This window comes from Amphiprion ocellaris, chromosome 20 (genome assembly GCF_022539595.1).
Source record: "Amphiprion ocellaris isolate individual 3 ecotype Okinawa chromosome 20, ASM2253959v1, whole genome shotgun sequence".
NCBI classification, from domain to species: Eukaryota; Metazoa; Chordata; class Actinopteri; family Pomacentridae; genus Amphiprion; species Amphiprion ocellaris.
The window spans coordinates 15976952-15985644 of record NC_072785.1 but is presented as its reverse complement, the minus strand read 5'-3'; positions in this window follow the sequence as shown (position 1 = coordinate 15985644).

Below are 8693 nucleotides of genomic sequence, written 5' to 3'. Positions count from 1 at the left end.
CAGGAATTCTGGTCAATTTGCTGTGAACACTGACGCTGCCGGCTGAGAAGTGAGACGCAGCGTTTCTCTCTCGGATGACGAAGTCATGAGACTCCTGGCTGAGCAACTCAAGGAGAGGTTCATCTTACCCGTCTGTGAAAAGGCCATGGGGTTCAGAGTAAATTTAATCTAATCTTAGAGGCAGCTAGTGGCAAGCAAATATTTGCAAATATCTGAGAAAAACAGGACTATAACCAAGTCTTTTTAATTAGTGATAGAAGTTGCCAGAGGAAGATGTGCCTAAACACAAGGATTTCACCTTGAATCCAGTCTTTAATACTATGTCGTATACGCCCTCTGTGCTCTGTCCTTTCAGCATTTAAGCAGCTCTTATTCCAGTTCATAAAATGAAAAATGAAAGCTTTAAATCTTAATCCCCCAAAGGAGGTATAGACGGGCTATTTATCCCGACACAGTCGTCTCTGTCTCACAGTGAGTCTGCTGTTCTGTATTAAGTTGTTTCAGAAGAATGTTGACCTTCACTTGGACTTGTCTCGTCTGTGATAGTGAAGATGAAAGTTTTATTTATATCATGGGAATATTGGTGTTGCATGGTAGAGCGTTATATAGGATTCAGCAACATTTTCTGTTGTCCTGTTGCCATATATTTTAAAATATAAAACCGTCTTTGTGCGGTTATAATCCGATCATGTGGATGAAGTTACTGTGCAGCCGAGTTGAGCATTTATCCATACTGTGAGTTGCCAGCAGGATCCAAATTTTCCTCTTTGCAAACCACTGTGTCTGTCTCCAGTGTAAATTAATGCTGGACCTCAGACCCATTGTTCAATGCCCAGAAGCCACACACACCTCTAGAATATTTGTTCTTTTTCAATTCATCGTACAAGAATGGATTGCAATTTAATTGCATGGATATGAATTTTTAATGCCCACACGAGCTACTAAATTCAAAAGAAACATCATTTTGAATTGTTAATACTTGTACTCTGTGTTAATGAAAATGCTTGAAACTGAATATGATAATTGAAATCAGGCTTTAATGACAAATTCAAGCTTGACAAGTTTGAACTGAGCATTTGTTCTCTGACTCTTGACTGTAAAGCAGCTGTCTTATAGAGCCTGTCTGAAGACATCAAGGTCTCCTGTGTGTATCATTTACACATGAAGTCGCCTGGTGTGTTAATGAGTTAATTACAGCAGTAGAACAGTATGACAGGTATTAGTAGGTTTTGCATTTGTACGCCAGACTGCTGCACATATATTAAGTCTTACTGGTGATGCTGAAACAGTAATGTCTGAGAAAGCAGTTAGCACTGTGGCCTTACATGAAGTCGCTTCTGGGTTTGAACCTGCTGGTCAGCTGGAGTTTGTATATTCTCCCTGTACCTGTGTGGTATTTCAGCTTCCTCCCACTGTCCAAAGGCATAATTAATTTTAATGTGCTGTAGGTGTGAGTGTGCATGTGAATGGTTGTTTGTCTCTTTATGTTAGCCCTTAATGAACTGTACCTGTCCAGGATGTATTCACCCTCTCACCCAGTGTCAGCTGGGACACGCTTCAGCCTCCTGCGAGCAGCTTTTTTTTTTAAAAATTTGGACTCAGATTTTTATCAATAATTACAATGCACTTAATGGAGAAAAACAAGATAATTAATTGCTCGAAGTGCTTTTAGTGCTGCTGTGTTATGCTCTCCAAGTGACACTGAGAGTGTCACATTAAGTACAAACCTAGAAATCAAAGATGACCAACATTAAATGCGTATTAAAAACACTGGTTGTTTGGAACCCTCTGGAAGGCAGTGGGATCTCTTGTAAGTAACCAGTGTTTTTAATTGCAGGCAATAAAACAACTCTCACAGTTATCTGATCTCCTGACACTGTATCATTTGGTTAAAATGATGCTGTATTTCATCTGCACACTTGAAGTCAAAGCTCAAGCAGTAAAACGCATCATTGTCTGTGAATACTGCATTAATGTCACTTACATAAGTGAAAACTAAATTGAATTATTCATGTGTCTGATTATAGTGCAAATGAATGCAGTTAGGAGAAACATCTGACCAAACAGCAGAGTTATCCTTTGATGATCTGTCTGTAATGTGCAGCTCCCATTAGAGAATTCTATATGAATGTGCTCCGTCCAAAATATGTGCAAAAACACATCAAAGCCTAAACAGGACACAACTTTTTCTGCTTTTCCTGCATCTGAACCTCTTCTTCACAAAGCCCAAACCATTTCCCCTCCTATATACTATCGTCTGCAGCATATCTGCAGTCAGTGCCCCTGGGAACAGACTTATTTGTGATATTGGCAGGTTGACCAGAGGGTGGCACTCTGGTAACAGCAGTGGAATGGTGGTAAAAATCATAATCTTGTATAAGGGAGGTCGGATAAAAATAGCATAAATATTCACACTATTGAACCAAGATGTATCTAGGAAACTTGGTTTCTGAGAGCAAGATGGGCACCGATTAATTCCCAGGCACGCTGCAGGAACAAGACAGTCACTGATCTGGTCTGAGGAATGAGCAATCATATTCTACTATAGTCAGTTTTGAATAGATTGAATTAAGTGTAATTACTAACACTTACATTTAAGACACTTTAGACATCAAGCCATTCTAATTATAACGTTTATCGATGTATTTTGTGCCTTACATTACCCAAACACACCTGTAGTACTGAATTCTGTGGAATAAACTACATATACGTGATACTGATACTAATAAGGTAATCCTTGTCATGCATGAATATAAAATAGTCTCCATCACAGACTTTAATCTGGTGTTGAGATTCAGCAGTGTGATAGGGAAAAAAAATCTCACTACCATTATTCATTAAAGTTAATGTGGTGGCATGCAGTAATGGCTGCATTTGTTCAGAGTCCACCTCAAATTTTAATGCTGAATTATAATGTTAGTGTTGAACTACAAAGGGAACTGCTGTTCAGAATGTTTGCACTATTTGCACTCAATGTGTTTGACATGCAAGTGTAAATGTGTGGTGAATGTATACAGTACATATCAGGTAAATAACAATGTAAATTAGTTTCATGCCTCCATGTATCTCGCTCAGGCTTCTTCTGTGTGGACAATTAAAAACATGGTGTTGCAACATTATTTCCAATCAACACATCAATTAGTCTAGTATGTTTAGTGAGTCAGCCAGAGAAGAGGCAGTTTACGGTTCGTCAATGCTGATGAAATACAGCTCAAAGCAACTCATCCATCAGAACCTCATCAACATCAAGCCTTCTTGGTCGGTTGCAGACTACTAAGTGACCATTTTCTTTTTCAGGAAACTCCTCCGGGAGTTAACCATCAGCGAGCATCGATTCTCTGCTGAGACGGTGTCCATGAGAGAGAGTGTGACCCTGCACCACTCCATGATGTAGGTGGTTTAATCAACCTGGTCCTTTGAGGAAACAAGGGCCGTTATGGGTGATGCTCAAGGGTGCATGAGGTCAGAGGGGTTGTAGATCAATATTTGAAGGGTTTGATCTGGAAACTTGTACTTGCAAGCAAACCAGTGGAATTTCCCATGAAGATATGCAACTGTGACTCTCCAACCAGTCGTAAAATCACTTGATCATAAAGCATTTCGACGCGTGTAAGTAGAAGATTAAAGGAATGGTTTGACATTTTGTGAAATAAGCTCAGAGTTGGACGAGAAGATTGATACTGCTCTCATGTTTGTGCAATAAATATCGGCTCAACTTACTGCCAGCAGCGAGGTTACCTTAGTGCAAAGAGCGGCAACAAACTAGCCTGGCTCTGTACGTGAGAAAATGTGTGTACCAGCACCTCCACATTTCACAAGTGGACATGCTATATTTTGGTTGTTTGATCTATACCAAAAAACAAAGTGTAAAAATGACTATTTATGATTGGGTTTTTTTTAAACCTTCATCTTGTTGTTACTGTGAGGTTGCCAGGCAAAAGATGAGAACTCAGGAAGTAAGTACATTTGACTCCGTTTCCATCCAGTTCTCAGTCTTACTGGGTGAAACTAACCAGCTGCTGGTTCACTACAGTACCCTCATATTTACCATACAGATGTAAAAATGATCAAACATCTGTCTCTTCAAGAAAGCAAACTAGCACAAAATGCTGCACTGTTCTTTTGTTTTTGTGGCACAACAACCTCACAGAACAGCAGAACCAGCTATCTTCATGAAAAAAAGCAATATAATATAGGGAAAACACATAAGGAAAGTATGAGCAGCTTCATTTCTGTCACTGCAAGAAAAACATCCTGCAAAAGCCCTTTAATCACATCGATTTTCATCTGTTTTTGTTTTCTTGTTGTACGCTGTGAAAGGATGCCTTGTTACATTATTTAAGCAGTGTTTGCTGAGTAGCACTTCCTTACAAGACTTACTTCCTGCATGTGTGTGGGTGTGAGCGTAAGAGAGAGGGAAACCATAAATTACCAGCATTTAATGAATGATGATAGACAGAGCTTAACAGCTGGAGATGTTCGGAGAGGCTGGTTCTTGCCACGCGTCTCCACCATCACTCCCTTGGCACCAACCACAGGAGACAACAATGGCAACCTACCGCATCATTCTTAATTAAAGGACAAATGACAGTGGCTGGTAGCCTACGGAGGGCCCTACGGAGAATTTCTAAACCCATGAACAGATCTTTTAGTCAATACTCATGACCTTGAATTCCCAGCATCAGCGTCCTTGTGTCAGATCAGAGTTCAACGAGTTTGACTCTGAGAATTGACCCACCTGGCTGATATTCCTCCTGACTAGATCGCACTTAATGAGCTGTGAGAAGAGAAGCTCTAGGCTGAGAGTTCGATGGGACCATTTATCTCCCTGTGGAGCAGGAGAGAGACACCTAGGTCTATAGTCATCTGTAACGGAGATGATGTAGTTCTGCAGATGCACGGTGTTAACGTCACAAAATCCAAAAAGTGACCTTTCATCGTCCAGTCAGATGTGGTTCCATGGCTGCTGTGTGTCGGATTGATGGCTAAGCCCTGATGGATTACCTGTTGAACTGCAGCTCATCTATTTAACTGCTTCTGGGGCTGATGTCCCACTGACCCTGATAGCAGGATAATGGGAACAAGATTTTCTTGAGGCAAATCCTTCTCTTTTTGGTGTGTAAATGTATGTGGGTGTATGAGTTGCAGTGTTGGTAACTTCTTTTTCAGCCTTTTTGGGTTTGTGGTGTGACTGTATGAATGGCAATTTTAGCTGGTATCCCACGTACAAGATGATGACTCATGATGACCCCTGAGATCTTGTGACCATGTGGGTGACTTTCATCGTTTTGAGTGAAATGTGTCAACAAGTATGTATTGCTGTGACAACCACGTATCCCCAAGGAATTGCGAAAACTCTTGTGATCCTCTATAGTTGTGCCCTGCTTTGGTTCAGAAAACTCTCAGCCTCAATTGTACTCAGTGTTATTATGGCCAAATTAACATGTTATCACTGTTTTATAAGAGCTGATAATGTAGTGAAGCTTTAAAGATCATTTAGAAATAGAGCCGTATAAGAGCAGTTGGCAAATTGTGAAAAATCCCTGCGATTGGTTGGAAAAATCCTTTCATTAACAACGTATTAACATGACTAAGAGCAGACTTGATAGATTAAAAGCTCACTCCTTCTTAATTATTTATTAACATCGTCAGCTTAGTCCTTATTCTTTATCATGAAGTGAAAAAACCCATGATCAATTATTAATGAATCACCAACATTTATATCTGCATTAGGCCCGTTGCCAAAGAGATGGAGCAGGGAAAGGAATTTTTCATGTCCTTGCAACCAAAATGGTGTTTGAATTAAAATGTTATATCTATAAAGCATTAATAAATCATTTGCAACTAAAAAGTTCTTCATTAAGCAATATCCTATATTCTCTTATAGCTCAAAAAAGCATTTTTATGTGCAGCCGTGTTTCTGTCAAAACCCCAGCGGTACAGTTGAACTGAAATATCTGCAGATGTGCAATCTGTTGAACAGCATCTCTTATAAAAAAACGTCCTGGAATGATATGAATCCTGAGCGACTGAGCGTGAGACAGACTCTAAGCTAATATCGGTGTGAACATTATTCAATCCCTCCTGGTCAATCACACTAAATGTCCCGTCCCTGTTGTCGTCCAGCCTTTGCTCCTCATCCTGCCCCTCTTCACGCTGGAAGCCTAATCCATCATCATGACTGCACTGAGGAGGGATGGAGGATGCAGAAGAGCTACACTGAGGGATTTAACTTTGTTACTTCCAGACACCACAAATCTCCAGTGGCCATCTCATAGATACAGAAGGTGAGATCAGGTTTAGCTTCATTTGGATGAATCCAGCATTCATCTACTTCTAGGAAAGAAGCACCAAAGACTTTGTGCCAGTGTCATATGATTGAATGTATGGCATAACAGAAAGGAAGAATAGATATCAATGACAAATAGCTATATCTTGTTCGGTGTGAATAATGCACATGGGCAGGTTTATGCACAATCTAGTTTTAAGTACTTAAGATAACTCAGACATAAATGAGATCATTTAAGATGAATAAAATCATCTAGACCACTCCTTAACTTGACAAACAATGTGGCCTAATGGACAGAAACCCTTTTAACCCATCCCAAAAGGACACTTTATATTTTTTGTCTTCAAAATCGAGAATTTTAGACAATCCGTACATCTCCAAATACACTCTTGCATCTTGACTGAGACATAAAATACACCTCCTGTACAAACACACAGAATGTCTGTGAACAAACAATCTGTATAATACATTACAATGAATGAGCTAAAAAGCTTGTAACATATTCCACCTGCATCTGATTGATGACAGCGTCCTGACGAGATGCAAATACTTTCTGAAACATTTATTTGGATTGGTGTATCGATTGTCCATTAACTATAAAGTATAAGGTCAAAGGCTAAGTGCTTTCTCATGTACAAGCCACATGTTGAAGACATATTTCCATTTTGCTGACTTACAGTGATGTGCTTCTGCGTCCCCTGTCAGGCAACATTAAATCATGTGTACATGCTTTACCATGCACACCACATATGGAGAGAATGACCTTCAGTGAAGTGATACCTGGACGGTTGCTGATGAAAATTTCATGTGCAAAGTTATGTATCAGGCATGTGATATTGACGCAAACTGCCTGCAGAGGTTCATGTGACTGTGGTGGCTCGAAGCACCGCTGTGAACTGCAGTTTATAGTGTGTACGCAGTTTAATTGTCTCCCAGTAATAGCGTGTTCAAACAGGCGTGAAATATACAGTAGCAGGCCGTGGATTGGCATGATGGAGGGGCTAAGCTTTGTGGATCGTCTATTTTTAAAAATGCAGTCTGGCCATTGTGTATTTTATTTATGAGCCGACTGGCATGAAGACTTGTTCGCCAATTACTTTCTCGAGGCAAAATCAACTTTTGTTGATGAAGAGAAGGAGGAGGAGGAAGAGATCCTATAGGCTGTCCAGTGTGTTGTGAGACTTCATAAGCAAGTAACTGTTTTCCTTTGCATGGAGACAACAAAGAAAGGTCATACGAGGCTTCAAAAGACATTAGGTTATTTTATCTTGTGCACAGCCACAATAGATAAGGATAGAAATCAAACTCATCTGTTGTTGCGCAAGAGGACAGTCTCTACAGTAACAAGAGCAATATCACCTTTTACTGGCATTTTCACTCACTTAATGCCTTAAAATGCCATGATTCAAAATTCAAACCCGCGCTAATGAAATTATTTAGTTCTCATTTTGTTGATATTCCTTTCTCTCTCTAATTAACGTTACCACAGAGACTTGGTGATCAAAGTTATTCATTTTTTACCAAGCTTTTAAACATGACCTTTGCAGGCCAAGACACCATGCAACCATAGTTGAGCTCACTATATTCACATAACAAGCCCTTCTTGTGCCGAGCCGTTCTCTCTCCCCACTGCACAAGCCAGGTTATCTTTAGTGCACATTGAATATTTATACAGCAGGTGGCCGGGGAGTCGGTCACTGATCTCTAAGGTGACTTGCTGAGCCTCTGTTGGGGGTGCTGGTGTGCTGGGTTTGGCCTGGGATGAAGTCACATGGGACATATTGTCTCCTCACTGTGTCCTTTTATTCCACTTAGGCAAAGAGATTATGTTTTGTGGTCGAATGCCTACGACAAGCACTGAAGAGAAGAGTCAGTCGCCTGATTATGGTCAAACTGTAATTAAGATTAATGACTAGAAATGCTCAAAAATGAGTTCTTAAAATAGAAAACACACTCTTTGCTCAGACTTACTGTAACTAAGCCCCTCCACAGTACAGTAACAGTAAAATCCCTCGTCACGCAGCAGCTCAAACAAACAGTGGCAAATGTTTGAGGCTCTAATGAGCATGATAATTGCAGTTTTTGGCTCAAGTGCTTTGATTTATCCTTCAGAAACAGTAGAGGTGAGCGGAGAGGAAGGTGAGGCCATGTTCATCATGCAGGGAGCGTCTGGGAATGCTCTGAATGATAATCAAGTTGTCTGAGATTGAAGTCGGCCTCGTTGCTGGGGGACAATTAGAGAAGATATTAAAGAAGATACGAGGATCATCTTTTCATGATAGCTTTTAAGATCCTGCTCCAAGGACTGAGTGATTTCTTTGGAGATCACTTTGCGATGTCTGTTTCATACAACACAGCACGAGCATTTAAAATCTTTAAAAAGCCAGGACTTGCCTTGTCACAG